The sequence below is a fragment of the Strongylocentrotus purpuratus genome, unplaced genomic scaffold, assembly GCF_000002235.5.
Source record: "Strongylocentrotus purpuratus isolate Spur 01 unplaced genomic scaffold, Spur_5.0 spur5_scaffold_6, whole genome shotgun sequence".
Taxonomy (NCBI): Eukaryota; Metazoa; Echinodermata; class Echinoidea; order Camarodonta; family Strongylocentrotidae; genus Strongylocentrotus; species Strongylocentrotus purpuratus.
This window is the reverse complement of record NW_022145612.1, coordinates 25,183,379-25,199,810: the sequence shown is the minus strand read 5'-3', so window position 1 is coordinate 25,199,810 and position 16,432 is coordinate 25,183,379. Positions and strand designations below refer to the sequence as shown.

At 36.3% G+C, this 16,432-nt stretch overlaps 1 pseudogene across 1 annotated transcript; it reads right to left on the bottom strand.

Annotated features, from left to right (window-relative positions):
• Window positions 1-12,851: 12,851 nt before the first annotated feature.
• Window positions 12,852-15,710, bottom strand: LOC752906 (annotated as a pseudogene). The gene has a single exon (XR_971737.2). The product of XR_971737.2 is annotated as a high mobility group protein 1 homolog pseudogene (transcript).
• Window positions 15,711-16,432: the final 722 nt, after the last annotated feature.

Below are 16,432 nucleotides of genomic sequence, written 5' to 3'. Positions count from 1 at the left end.
TATTACAAAGGAAAAGGGGGCAGGTGTCAAAATAAAAGGAGCACTTGTCATATATAAAAAGAGGCACTTGCCAAAATATAAGGGGCAGCTCTCAGATTTGATAAAAAGGCAATTGTAAGAGATGAAGGGGCACTTATCAGAGGTGGTTAAGGGCACTTCTTGTATCTGAAAAGTGACACTCACCTGAGATGGATAGGGACACTTGTGAGAACGGAAAGGGGAACTTATCACAATGGAGAATGGGCACTTGTCAAAGGAAAGGGGCACTTTTGAGGTTTTAAAGGGCAAGTCTACTCCAAAAATAACTTTCAATAGAAGCAGGAAAATCAGCCAAACCGATCCAAATAAGTTTGAGCAAAATCGGATATCTAAGAAGAAAATTAAGAATTTTTAACGACATAAAACAACTTTGAAAATCACAAGACAAATTGGCAACTTACTCATGAGTCTGTGACGTCATTGCCTCTTATATTGATAATATAAATTTCCAATTTCTCCCCTAAGAATCTTTTTTCCTCACACCAGCATCCAAGTTATATGGATACTTATATTTTGTTGTGTGGATGCACTAATATGGATTTTAAAAATTCAGTTAAATCATGAAAAATGTGAATTTTGATAAACTATTTATCAATGATGATGAATATACAGTATTCAGAAAATAGTGTAAATTCTTCAAAGTTCATAAAAGATTTTGAAAAATGCACGCAATATGATACAAATCATATAGCCTGGGCAAAGGCATGGGGAAATCAAATTTTGGGGGATAAAAATATATAAAGCAATTGATAAAATAATAGTGAGGCAATGACGTCACAAACTGATAACCAAATAGACAATATGTGTAGTGTTTTCTAAGTTCCATAATTACTTCCTAATTAGTTATCCGATTTTACTCAATTTTTGTTTGCTCTGTTTCTCTTATATTTCTGCATCTATCAAAAGCAAATTTCTGGAGTGGACTAATAAGCCTTTAATAGAGACATTTTATCAAAGATGTGGGAAGAGGCTTTAATGAGAAGGGGAAGGGGCTCTTATTTTAAAAAGGGGGTATTCATCAGAAGGAAAAAAGGCACTTATTAGAAAGGAAAAAGGTGGCATAGTGTCAGTATAAACGGAGGCACTCATAGAGAAAAGGGGCACTCATCAGAGATGAAAAAGGGAGCTTGTTACAAAGGAAAATGGCACTGTTAATCGTTTAAAAATGATAAATCTGAGATTCATGGCCCTACGTGTTATCAATGTCTGTGATATGGTGTAATATTGAAGCCCTAAAAAAAAATCGCGCGTCAAAATGATTACGAAATGCCTCAAAAAGTAAAAATCTTTAAGTGACCGCGGTTACCATACTCGTTCTCCCCCAATAGACTGTAGTGTTATGAAAACAGTTAGTAAAACGCAAAATTTGATTTCGATTTTCAATCATAAATATCTTACTAATCAGACAGGCGAGCGGCTTGTAAAAGTCATGGGGTTCCTGACTAACCTAAAGGTTTGTATTATCATTGCAGCATGAGCTAAATCCAGGATTTTGTTTCAGAATCTGAGATAAAATTACCCAATCCCTTTAAAGTATAAGGGCACCTCTCAGATTTAAATATGAGCAATTATCATTGGTGAAGGGGGCATTTTATCAGATGTGGTAAGGAGCACTTCTAAGAATGTGGAACGGGCAACTATTAGAAATTTAAAAAAATGGGCACTTATCTGAAGTAAAGGGGGACACTTTTCCAATGTACAAAAGGGCACTTTAGGGGTACTTGAAAAAATGGAGGCGCTGTGCTCCGGTCCGTCACCTCTGTCTCCAAGCTATAACAAAGTTTGGGCTGGTGCAACGAATGTGGATCAAAGCCATGTGCATGTGATATATGAGTCCAAAATTCTTCTGATAACTTGAAATCATGCAGTTTTGTGTTTATAATTATGTTTTCAAAGTTTTCACGCGGCATTCATGAATATGAATTTAAGAAAAATTGTTGTCATGTTACAGTAAAACTTAAAGGAGTAGCAATCTAAATACCACAATGATAGTAATATAAATAACAATGATTTAGAATATAACAACACATTAAAGCTACTATGTCCCATTTGCAGGCCAAAAAATGAAAAGGTTCAATTCCAACGACATTTGAAAGATAAAACTAATTTAGAACTTCCCTAAAAAAGGGGGACTTGAAAATGTCTTTAAGTGGGAAAATAACGACTATTAGTTGTCGAATCGACTTAAGAGCTATAGAGCCAGTAAGTAAAATTCTGATTTTTTTCAGACCATTGTACTGAATGATCGTACGTTTTATACTGCGCAGATTCAATCAGTTTAATTTTGACCATTACAAGAAGTGGGTTATTGATGTAGACAAATGCTCATGTACTCTTTACAGCTCATTTTATGTATGTTATTACCAAAGAAGAAAAAAGCCAGTGAGTCACTCAATAGTGTCTGACAGTGAAGTCTAGCAAGTAAACAGGTTTCCTTGCATAATTTGAATATTAGGACACTGCTAACGTTTAAATTTCACAGATAGGACATACATGACATATTCATAATTCCTGCAAAGTTCTACAGAATTTGATGTTGGCTGCAAAAGGGACATAGTATGTTTAAGTAAAGAAGCAAAAAAGGTAAATGAAACATGCAAAAGACATAGAATGTCAATTACTATAGTGCCTGTAAATAGTATGTATAATCTTACTTTGGCGACACCAGCAGCTGTAAAATTATTACAAAAATGTATTTATAGTCAGAATTATACAGTTAAATAACATATTTCTTGAACATCTTTTTTGTTTGACTTCATCGTGCTTCTTACTCTGCTGTATGTCTTTAACATAACTTTCCTTTATTTATTAACTTATTGATTTGTTTTTATTTGTTTAACTTATTTGTATACATATGTAAAATGAAATTGAGAATAATCCTGTGTATGCATGGTATATTTATATCTCTATCTATTAAACGAATGTTCATTAGCCAACTTGATCCTGCCAGCCCCCTCTGTCGGACCTTCTTAGCAAATGGGGAGGGTACGTGTGATGAATGAAAATTAGACTGAAAAATTATTGTTAGAAATAAATTTATGTTTATTGCAATCATGGGTTCCGTGTCAAAATTCACCGCTATTGGTCATCACAAGTCATATTCGACGGGGTGGCGTAGGAGTCCAGTCGGAAGGGATGGGGGGGGGGGGGGCTCTAAACGATTTCCCCCACATTTAATTTTTAAAATATTTATAGTGTAAATGCAATACAAACTTATGCTGTGTAGATGTCTTTGTTGTTCATGAATATCAATTTTGATAGTATGCTATGTTTTGCTAATGTATCGTTTTTTCATGTGAAATAAAAGAAACTAAACTAAAACTGAAGCTCAACGATTAAAGCTTGTGTCAGGTATTTGAAATGCAGTGGGTCACAGATTAGCTTGTGATTTATAGACATTTCTCTATCAAAATCATACATCATTTTAAGAATACTGGGCAGCCACCTAGGTTTTTATCTTATTTTATTTTGTCGAATGGCGTGAAGTTGGGGAATCAAAGGGGTGGCTAATAAAAATCCAACCGCTGCCATCATTGTAGCGAATTTAGGGAATCGGAGAGGGGGGGGGGGGTAATAGAAATTCCACCATTGTAGCGAAATCATCCCCATCGCTATATAATAGCAACAAATTGTATACGACTTCTTTCTTCTAAATCGATGAAGCCGATTGTGCTCTTTTGGGCTATTTCGGATAATCTCGCGAGAAAATAAAAATCAAGAAAATATAGAATAACAAATTATCTGGCGAGAGTCTAGTCACATAATATACTACACAAAATTGTAGACAAAAGATTTCATTTATGGTTGATTGTCAACGAAACGGAGTTAAGTCTTTTGTCAATTCTACTTGTTGCTACGGCAGGCTGCCAGTGAAAACGAATTCGTTTGATAAAATTATGGAAATGCAAGCACTACTTTAAACAAACAGAACTTTGTTATTCCTGGCTCATTTTTCATGATTGAGGTGTCATATGAAAGGGCAGAAATTGAACTTTCTAGAAATGTGATTTCCTTCTTGAAATTCAGATACCCCCCGCTAAATGACTTTTTGGTTTCCTCTCTTCAAATTGTTTTTAATCACTTATGTGTGAAATATGCATGATATGAGTTGCATCAAATGAAAGAGGAGGATCTAAGCTTTACAAATATGTGTTATTTATTTATTATAATTGTTATTAAGTTATAATAAAACATCGATAATTCTCGATTTCGTTTTTTCTGGGACGCACTGTATAAACCTTTACTTAATTCAAAAGTAATAATTTGTAACAAGGCATATAATATATTGTCATTTAAAAGTAATTGTTACTGCATAATGAACTAGGATCATCTATAACTCTGATATTCCCACAATTATAGCGAGGCTTATACTTCGAGCATGAATACCTAACGGCAATCAATTTTTTGCTAGTTATAAATAAGTCTATATTATGAAAGCAGTATATTACTGAAGACCATAACTATTCCGTTTCCCAATGAACCATCAAAATAAGTCAAAAAATAAGGTGAGCATTTAAAAAAAAACTTGACCGTACTGTCTTTTGTGAATCAACAGATTTCTTTTTGAAATGAAGAAGAAGATCATGTTGTCATGTCGACTTGACCTTTAAACTGTCTATTCTAGTGGTAAAGGATTTCCTGGGCAATATTGATTAACCCATGTTTTTAAATCCATGCTCCTAATTTTATGAGACAACTGGGATCAAGGCTCAAAACAAAATAAAATCATGGTATATTAAAAAAAACCTTCATTGTTCGGGTAACAAAAAATATATATGTTTGCTTTTATCAGCATAAGTCTAACTTTTCTAAGATAATAGAATAATCAAGAGTTTGTTATCAGTAAAACGAAATGTTTCAAAGTCTTTGTTTTTCAGACTAGACTCGACTGCAAATACGGGGATTTCCCGCTGAACTTTGGAGCCCATGCACATAATGTTTCCGTTACATTCGCTTTTCACATTACTCGAACTCATACATTATTATATCACGCGCCGTAACATAGTCCAATTTTCCTTCAGTAGCGGTATTGTTCGATACTTGAGACAATTTGTAAGTATAATATGTGTTGTATTTCCTTCTTTTTTCGCAACTGACATTTCTCTTTTCTCTTCAAATGAAACGTAAAATTGATGATGATGATGATGATGGTGATGATGATGATGAAGAAGAAGATGGCGACAGGGATGATGATAATGATGAGATCGTTCATAAAGCGACACCATTATATTATTGGCGTCAGATCACTAAAGAAAATGTCTTTCCGTTCCACGATTTTGTTTTTATTGTTTGTTTTCATTTAGAACGTAGATTCGCATTTGCAATTTCAAAACCAAATACCTATATGGTAGATTGTTGTCGATGCAAAATATAGAAAGACTCTGACCCCAAAAAACTCCATCGCTCACTCTAATTTCAAATCAATGCATGTTGTTGTAAGTAAACCATTATTATTGCATAGAGAGAGCAAACAACAAGGTGTACATTAGAAATGAATCATTCCATCACAATCACGTAATGGACTATGCTTCTTCATACCCTCAAAATGTACATCGTAACTTGTGCTAAAAATACATGTGCCATGCAGACTCCTCTTTAACTCCACTAAGATTTCACGGGTTTAATTTTACGATTCGCATTTTTTTATTTTGTTTATTTATTTAAATACGGTGATTAAAAAACATGCTTTCAGCTTAGCATAGCTGTTTTCAGCATGTCCGTATATGGTACATTAAAATACATATGAATAAACAGATAAAACACATCGGTTTCCGTTGTTCGAAATAAAACTAACAACTATTCAAAGGTTCTTCACGGTATGTTGTATAGAAATTGTGCATTATTGTTATTATGATAAGGCCTTATTGCAAATGTGCATATTATTATCTTTGTTCTCAATAGCATATTCATTAGCTTTATTATTATCACTATCAGTATCATCATCATCATCATCATTATCATAATCACCATTGTTATCAACATCCTGATTAAAACTTTCATCCGCTTGGTTGGTATGGCGTAAAAGGAGCCGTGCATGTAACAAACTGTAATAAGATGATTTATAGGCCATTTTGTGAGGGTACATCGATAGGAAGTAACAATGATGTACATTACTTTTGATCAGTCTTTAATCAAAGTTAAACGATTTCAAATAAAAATTCTTCGATCTTAATCATCATTATTTTCAGGCCTGTGCCGTTTGTCGGTATACAACGGAGATCATCCGCCATGGCCATCACCATTGGTGTGTGTACATCTGCTCTCGAGAGGAACATCGGAGGACTCTTGTCCATGTTGAGATCGACTCTACAAATGATCAACTTCCGAATGGTCCCTTTACCTTACAACGATCTCGATAATTATCCGTTGGAGCAAGAACGACTTGATGGGCTGATCCTTTGTCACTCTATCCAGAACAGACGCCTTGCCATTACTGATGTCTTGGATGCAATATACGATAAGTTCTTGCCGACAGCTAAGAAACATCTTGGTAAACAATCATCGTCTTTTTTTAAATCCTCTTTTCACTCTTATGTTTATCAACTCGTTTTTACAAAAATGTGTTTCGTATCTAAACGAATTCATCCGAATCACTTTATGATATTAGTGGTGAAGTGCCCAAAAGAAACATGAAGGTTTCATACTTTCATCCGACCCAGCTAAAAAGTATTTGTATATACTTGGTGAAATTTTTGCATTTAGAGATGTAGTGAGGGATTAAAAAAAGGATTTTAAGAATCCATCAATGAGTTAACGACACTACCCATATAATTTTCTTTCTCTCTCTCTCTCTCTCTTTCTCTCTCTTTTGTACAATATTCATGTACATAATCTTCTTTTGCTCTTTGCTCTTTTCTGCATATCAGAGAAGTCGATAGTTGTCCCCTTCTTTTTTGCCTGTTGCAATTTTTTTCTGTCCGGTTTCTACCACTGTCGCAAATTTGAAAGTTTTGTACCCTTATCAAATCACATTAGGATCCCTTTTAAGTTTGTTGCAAAAAACGTCAAATGTCGACTAACTTGTCATCAAATTTGATAGTGTCCTACGCCCCCTCCCCCATACCCCCACCTCTGATCAACCTTACAAAGCTCTCTTCTGTCTACATGTTTCCTCTTGAATTTTAGGGAAGGAGAATGTAGTCGTGATCGCTCATGACTTTTCTTGGCCATTTCAGAAGAAAGCTACTATGGAGACCTTCCGGAAGAACCAGCCAACGGCTGTGAAATGCTCCTCACTCGTACTTCTCAGTGGAAAATTGGACAACACCGTGCAGATGGATAGCGACGATTGGAACCAACTTACGACGTACGCAAGAGAAGTCAAACCAAAGACATACCAGCTAATATCCTCCTTGGAGTCATCCCCTATGAACTCAGCCGTCAATCCTGACATGTTTGGGTTCCTAATATGCGCAATCGGTCTCTTCATTCTCGTCTTCACGAGCATCTACATGATTCTTGTAAGGATTGTAAGCAGTAACGGTTTGATTCCATTACTACCACTAATAACAGTGGCTGTGTTTGTTTTATTTCGTTGCTACGTGAAGGCCACAATCAAACAACACAATAGTGGAATCAGAGAGGGCGATGGGGTCCTGCATGCATGATGTCAAGAGTCATGGGCCCACTGTTGAAGTGAGCAGGCACGTAGCCAAGGGGGGCACGGGGGGGGGGGGGGGCACATGCCCCCCCCCCCCAAAAAAAAAATGTCTAAGATCGGTTGAACTTTTTTAGACCCCCTTTTTTTTTTAACCTCGATCGATTACATGTTGGTGCCCCCCCCCCCACGTGCCTGGAAATGAGTAAAAAAGGATATACTGGAAATAGGAGAGGGGAAAGAAATTTGAAATTTAGGCAAGGGGGGATGATGGGGCAGGGGCAAACAGACTCATCCCAATAATATATGATTTTATACTTCGAAGTGGTTCAGGGTTATGAGAAGATTCTTTGAGAAATCAAAAGTTGTATATTCTAATCTAAGGAGAGACAGTGTCTGTAACACAGTTGTTGGAAATTAAAGAGGAATCCAGCTCTGGAGTAAGAAGATATAGCTTAGTGCAGAACAACAACAAAATAAGAAAGAATAGGCCTAGTTGGTTAAAGTTTCAGATAAATTGGATAAAGAACGGGAAAGTTGTCATTATTGAGATTTTTATGGGACTGTGTCAAAACGAGGAAATTATTTTATTTTGTCCAACATTACGCAAAGTATCCCTGAACCTTTTTATAGTTTTTTTTCGAAATCCCCTCCAAGTAGGGGCGGCTGAGCGTTTTTCATAGTGGGGGGGGGGGGAAGCACCAACAAAAAAAAGACACTTTCCGGAGAATTTAAAAAAAAAAGATTTGTGACGTTGCAGTGCGAGAAATTACGTCTTATAAAGAAGGAAAATACAATGGGGTTTCAAGCACAATCTAATCATGAAAGAATGAAAAGACCTTTTATAAGAAAAAAATGTTATCAACTTTAAAAGCTTTGAGTGAAATTAAATAAAAAGTTGCTCTTTAAATTAGGAGTTCATAATTATCTTTATGGTGAAAGGAAAAAGTGGTATTTATCCGAAGGGAAAGGACAGCTATTACTGTCTTTAGAAAAGAAAAAGAGCAAGTTTCAAAATAAATAGGGGAATTATCTGAGATGAAAATGAGGCACTGCTCGCACCTGATAAGAGGCACTCACAAGATATGAAAAGGGGGCACTTACGGGAAAGAAAAAGGGGCACTTATTACAAAGAAAAGGGGCAATTATCAGAAGGAAAATGTCACTTATTAGAATAAGGGGACACGTGTCAAATATATTGAGCAATTATCAGATATAAAAAGGGGCCCTCATTATAAAGTTAAATAGGGCACCTCTCAGATTTGAATAAGGGCATTTACCGGAGATGAGAAGAGGCACTTATAAAAATGAAATGGGGGCATACAAAGAAAAAGAGGCACTTGTCAAAATATAAGGGGAACCTCTCAGATTTGGAGGAAAAATAGGCAAATATAAAAGGTGAAGGGGCACTTATCAGAGGTGGTAAGGGGCACTTCTTGTATCTGAAAAGAGGCACTTACCTAACTAGTAGAATAGGGGCACTTGTGAAAACGGAAAGGGGCACTTATAACAAAGAAAATAGGCTTTTGTCGAAGGAAAGAGGCAAATATCAGATTTAATAGAGGCATTTATGATGCGCGTGGAAGGGGCTTTTTTTTTAAAAGATGGGGGAATGTGTAAAGATAAAAGGATGCACAGGTAATACTTTTTCCACATTTAACTTCAAGATTATCAAGTGTATAAATGCAATCAAAACTTATGCTGTGTAAATGTTTTTATTGTTCATGAATAACAATGTGTTAGAACGTTATGTTTTGTTAAAATATGTATCGCTTTTTCATGTAAAAAAAACAAAACACCTAAACTGAAGCTGAACGATAAAAGTTTGTGTCAGGTATTTGAAATATAGGTCACGGATTAGCTTGTGATTAATAGACATTTTCTCTATCAAAATCATACATCATTATAGAATACTGGGCAGCGGCCTAGGTTTTTATTTTATTTTACACCAATTGATAGATTATTTTGTTGCATGTAGAGTTTGGAGTGTAAGGACACACTTTTAGAACACAATTTAAATCTATAATCAGCTAAAATGTGGAATATATAATATGGACCCCTATGGAAATCAGAAGAATATAAGTATCTGTCCAGTAATTAGGTGCTGGAACAGCTGTCTTTTTGACAGGGTTCCAACGTAAGCTTCTCTTGGATACCCCTCCGTCGAGATTACTTGGAAAAATATGGCATTGAAAAAAAAAGAGAGAGATAAACAGAAAAATAAAGCGGCCGTTGAATTGTCTAAGTTTTAACGTAGATGGCAGCAATGAACAACTGAGCCTGGTACATGGTGGTGCCTCCAGAATTATGTTGTTGGTCCAATCTTTTATCTTGATTTCATTGCGGCAAAATGTGAAAACAAAAACATGACCTTATGCATACTGGGTAACTGACCTTTGTAAAAAACGGGTTTTCTTAAACTTGGACGGCTAGATATGAGGCATAGATCTTATAGTAATAATGATTCTATCCTCAACGAACAAATGGAATAGCAATAATATTATATTAAATTAATTTATGTTTGTTATCCTCGTGAGGTCTTTTTCAGCGATTGATGAATTCTATCATATCCAATATATTAGGATATACAATAAGGATGTACATTTAGTGCAACTTTGCTTTTTACTAAATAGAAAGATTAGGTAAGGGGTGTGCATGTCTGCGATAAGAAAGAAAGAAAAGGAAAGAAAGAATGAAAGAAAGAAGAAGAATACGAACGAAGAGGAAGAAAAAGGAGAAATAGAGAGCCGGGATCAGTCCATTTCGCGTATGAACTAAGCTCACTCTCACTTCTCTGAAATGTAGTGGCAAGATGATTGAAATTTGCTTCATTCAAAGCGGGGAGATTTCACATTTTACACAAAATGACATCACCGCCGCCCCCATGCACCCGGACAATGAACTCAGCTTGCATTGGGTCAACTGTGCACCCCATCTCACCCCCTTTGTCACAGAAAAGTTGGTGCCGTGTGAAAATGAGTCCGCATTATCTCGAGCACACACTCAGTAAATGCATATGATTGTACATGTTCATTCAACCCCTTGAGCTGTACTCCATGTAGGCCTACTGTACAATCACCGAGTTATAGAAGAAAGAGAGGGCAAAACTGTTCGTCAATTGAATTGCTGATTGGAAACGGGTTTTGCCATCAAGCGTACAAAGTCAATAGCCCTTCCGATTTCTTAGATCACTGCGTCCTCGCATGCAATACTCACGTATGGCCATTTTACGTACAGTAAACGGCGTGCTCTGCACAATTACAACAGGACTGTGTGTCTACTATACAAAGATTATGAGATTTATCAAAGGAGTGGGCTCACCGCAGTGCGTACGGCAGACAATGGCAAGGCATCGATCGCAAGCAGATGGCGGGAAAATGGTACACAATTTACAAGGGAGGTTTTCAAATGGCCCTAGCAACCTTTTAGCCTTTGTTCGCTTGTTTTGGTGGACATCAACGGCTTTGACTTTGAAAGTCGGTTCTTAAAGTGAACTTCGATGAAGGGAAAAATGTACATAGTAATTCAGGAAATAATATACAAGATATTTAACAATTACATGTTTAATATCGTTAACCAGGCAGATGTAAAGCCTGTCTCAACCATGGATATAAAGTTATTATTTCGAAATAGTACAGTTTATATTCACGACTAAATTAGTTTTTACTATAGTCACAACATGTAATTGTAAAATCTCCAGTATACTACTTAGTAATACTATTGCTAGGCAAGGCAATGGAGGGCTTGGAGGCTATACCAAGCAGTTAAATACTTTTCAGTGAGATGGAGAAAAGTGCATTACAAGTCATGCAACACCCAACAAAGTTACATGTACTAATTACCAAGTATGAATAAAAAGTTACACCTAATATATACGTAAACCCATTATACGTGCTTATAAAGTTCTGGGGTTTTTTTTAGTACACAATTGTGAATCTAGGTGGTGGGGGTGGGGCCGAGGGGGAGTGGCAAAAGAACACAAAATTTCTGCTAAAATATATACGTTCAGGAGTTGTGCTGCCCCCAGCCAAATTCGATAACGTTCGGGGCGGCAGTTTGCCATTTTGTCCGCCAGGTATTTTTTACGCTTAAAAAAAGTCTTGATATGTCATGACTACAAATAAATAATATAACATGTTCCATGCCCTGGTTCGTTCTGTTGAGCCATCTGTGTATACATTATGTATAACCCTCCCTCTACTACTATAGGTATCGAAAAAGAAATCAATACATGAACAACTTGAAGTTTCCTTGAAGTACTTTGAGGCTATCACGTTTTCTTGAAGCAATTTCACACATGTATTTCATATTTCTCATATCTTTACTCTCAAAGTTTTGAATTTTGGATGACACGGGCCAAATTGCCTAACAACGTGTGTGGATGGGTCGGAACTGATTAGAAAAATAATATTCTGGGCACCACTCTTTGTGTAGTCCGCAGACACAAAGTCCATTTTGACACTTTATTGCCAAAGTACAGACCCTGTCAACGCAGTATGCTGTTCGCCTAGTCTCACAGTACAGACACTGTTACAGCGACTGATATTATAAGGGTCTGTGTCTGCAAACTACTTTTGGTGATACATCATACATTGCCATTATACTTCAGAAAAACCTCAAATTTAATCAAATCAAGCGACTGTTAAAAGGCTTCTGCGACATCTTCAAGTCAATATCAATACACCAATAGCTCTAAACACCTAGTACACGTTACACAGAGTTACCTCACATAGCAGGGCTCAATATTAATTCAATTCAGGACATGAAGGGGGGGGGGGGGGAGGGTCGATTTTTGCAAAATGAATACAAATTAAGATGTAGCCATGCAAGCATGATTTTAGAAAGACATTTGTTGCCCATGCAGCCCATTGACACTGGTTGGTGTAGAACCCTGCATATTGGAAAATTAGTCTCACTCACTCTCTCTCTCTCTCTCTCTCTCTCTGTCACCTCCCTCCAGCTCTACCTCTTGCTCAATCCCTCATTTCTCATGTTATTGCCCTCTCTTATATGAATATGCTTCTCAGTTTTTGTCATATTGGGCGAGTGAAATTGATGTTTAGGCAACTGTTGAGAGTTGAGACAAACTTTCTCCATGGAAACTTTTTAGCGTCCTCACCCTGAAGGCCTATATTATTAACTCATTCACTCTCTCCAAACCATTAAACAATTTTCTCAGTACTGCATTAAAGAAAATGATTTGCAGATATACATATGATTGTTCTCTGAATTAAAAACATTGTTTATTTACGATGCAGAAAAATATAACATACACTGACTGACAGATCAACACTGAAGGTTTATCATGCCTCATGAAGAAAAAAAAATACATGAAAAGGGTAAAACAAAGGATGCTTTACAAACATTTGTGAATTACTATTGATGGAACACTAAATGAAAATCGTAAAGACTGATCTTCATACCAGATACAATATTACTCTTTAACTGTCTTCGATACTAGCTAGAGTATGGGGTTGAACTGTTTTAAAATTCTTTGATGTAAAACACCCTTTCAGAACATTTTTTTTTCTTAAACATTAACTCTCAAACTGGAATGAACACATACATGTACTTTTAAAAAACCTATGTTTCGATGATTAAGTTGAAAACAGACAATTTCTGGCATATAACAATTCAAATTGAAGAACACCTTAAAAATCACATCAATTTCCAGCAAAATATACACCTCTGCAGAACAGTTCATCCAAGCTTCATTAGTTCAAACATATATGTAAGCAAGTGACTTAGGCACATATTTCCGTTTATGGATCGTATAATGTTACTTGTACACACATAAAACAAACAGTACATATAGCTTGTGGTGTTACTCCTATAATATGCTGATACAACAACAACAAAATAATAACACATCGGGCCATTGAGCATGGCTGTATTACAATGTATGACTGATACTCGGTCAAAAATGTGGAAGACCTTATTTAGGGTTGTAGCTAAATTCAGAACAAGCTACGAGCCAACAGTTTAATGATCGGGCAGATGAATTTTGCCAAAACATTCAGAAGCTAAAATTAAAGGCAATTTCATTTTGATGCATGTTTTAACTAGTGGTACTCGACAAATCACTTTCCAGTCAACAAATATGTAATAGTGTCTATTACCCGTAGTTGCATTCTGACAGCATTTCCTATACAAAAATGGACACCACTAAATTTTTATATTACATAGCTTGAATTTCCTTTAAATGAAGACAATGAAATGATATCAGCACTGTTAAAAAAATAATAAAAAGATGCAATTTTATACAATCTCTATTTTTAACTACAGTGGTAAATGTTATTTCACAAGAGTAAAGTACGTCATACAATAGCATTAATACAAAACTTGACTAAAAACCTCGGCTTAATTTATCAGTAAGAACGTTATGCAGGTTTCCTGTCACTTTGCGCGAATAATAGTTCACACAAGTCTACTATTTACAGAACTTTGTACACATTTCTTTCTATTGTTACTTACAAAACACAAGGACTTGTTGGTTGTGCCAAGCGTTGCTCAGAGACATAGACATAATTAACAAGCAAAGTGATTGAAGTAATTTTGTATCCTAAATCAACTCTGCACCCTATCAACTTTATGATTGTTATTGTTAAATTAATGAACCCGATTTTTAGCTGTCGATTTATGCAAGATTGTTCTGTTGATCTAAAATGTATCGTAAACTTCAGAAAATGGAATTAGGCTACATCATAACATGGTCATGGGATTACATTTCTGAATTTCACAAGCATATTTTGACAGAATAATGATGGACGAATGGTAACGAACATTGCTTGCACATGTCTATTCATAATTTCATGAAATGTTGAATGAAGAATTATATCCTTTTAAGTTAAATTCATTAAAAAGGAGACCCAAACCGTCAACTTCGTAATTTCAATTAGGATGGCCTGAGCAACATCTTCATTCATCGATTCATTAACATGGCTCTTGATCTAGAAATTTAGAATACAGAAAACATTTATCATGTCAGAAATGCAATATCTCTATCAAAGGTCCATCATTTTCAAACTTCTTGTTGATATTACTGATCGATACAAATTGACTGCTACTAAAAACATGGTGCAAAATGTTGACCAGTTAGCTTCATCAACAATTGGTAACAATATCATCAGGTTGGATGGTCTTCATAAGGTTGAGGGTGCACTTTATAAGATGGCAGTCCGATTGAGACTAGGCCTAGAAATAGTTTAGTGCACTCTTTACTCTTCGTCACTGTCGGAATCAGAGCTTGAGTCATCTGAGGTGGAGTCGTCTGAAGAACTTGAGCTACTTGATTCCTTCCTCTGCTGCTTTTTCACTTGCTTTGGCTTCGATTCCTTGAAGGCTGCCATCTCTCTCATATAACGCTGCTTTTCTAGTGCAGCTTCAGCGTCATACTTGGCCTTGTCTGCTGGGGTTATTGTCTTCCAGATGGCTGCAAGCGCTTGTGCAATCTTTCCAACCGACCAATCTTTGTGTTCCTGCTTGATGGCACCTCTCTCGTCTCGACTGAAAAGGAAGAACGCCGACAGATTCCTCTTTGGTGCATCTGGATCTTTCTTGGCTCGGCGTCGACCACCCTTTGCATTCTTCTCTTTCATCGGAGGGACGTAGCCCGACATCTCCCGGTCATATCGGATCTTATCAGAAGCTGATTTATCGTTGAAGGGCCGCTTGTCTCCATCATCCATATGCTTCCATCTATCAGCACATTCCTTAGAGAAAGCGGTGAAATTCACTTGCCCTTCAGCTTTACTGCGCCGATCCTGTACAAAGTACGCGTAGGCAGACATGCGGCCACGGGGCTTATTTGGGTCCTTCTTTTGCTTGACCATGATGATATCTTCAAAAGTTCCACGTATTAGTACTCACAATAAATGCAGCTAAATGTTCAGATAAATAACGTGATGTTACCTTGGTTTATAATGCTCTAAATGAAGAAATATTGCCAAGTTTGCGGGGTGTAGTAAGTAGATGAACGGCAGCTACAACACGTGAGGTACTGGCCAAGCGTACAACACAATGCTTATGGCGCGAAATGCCTATGTAGAGACAGCGTGCTGACGCCGAAACCGTACATGTATATGCTAATGAACCGAATTTATCGACTAAAACGTGGTACGCTCTGTATGGTGACGCGTAGAGGGTACAAACAAACCAAAAAAGTAAACAACTGAGTGTTTCCACTCTTCAGGAAATTAGGGCTTTTTCGATGAATTAATGTTCGGGAAATTAAATAATTCCGGGAAGTTTCATAAATTTGTAGGAAAATCAAAAGAAATACCGAAAAGTGGGAGTTTTTTCTCTTTTATCATATAATGTTTGGCTTTACTATTCTTTTAGATATGTATTGTTTTACCAATTTTCTCGGTTAGGTGTATCGTTCATTTAGCTAGCAAGTCTATATTTTATTGCAAAATAAGATATGACGTTAGCCTCCCAGCAATTCATGCCTGAAGAACAACAAACATGGCACATAAGAGGCATCAAATTCAAAGAAATTTCATGTTCTATTTCAGGAAATTTTAATGAGTGGAAACACTGATTGCAACCAGCCAAAATGACACTTAAAAACGTATTTAAAGATTAATGTTACACATATTAATAACCCCTGCCATAATCAAAATTGCTTAAAAAATCATATACGTGTTCATGAGGCTAAAAAATCATGCTGAAAGATAAATTGGCTTCATTCTATATATTATATAAATCCAAAGATTCTCAAAAATACAAAGCAAGTTAAAATTCAATAGTGTCACTCTCAGGGGGGATCGAGGGGGGGGGTTTCGGCGGTTTAAC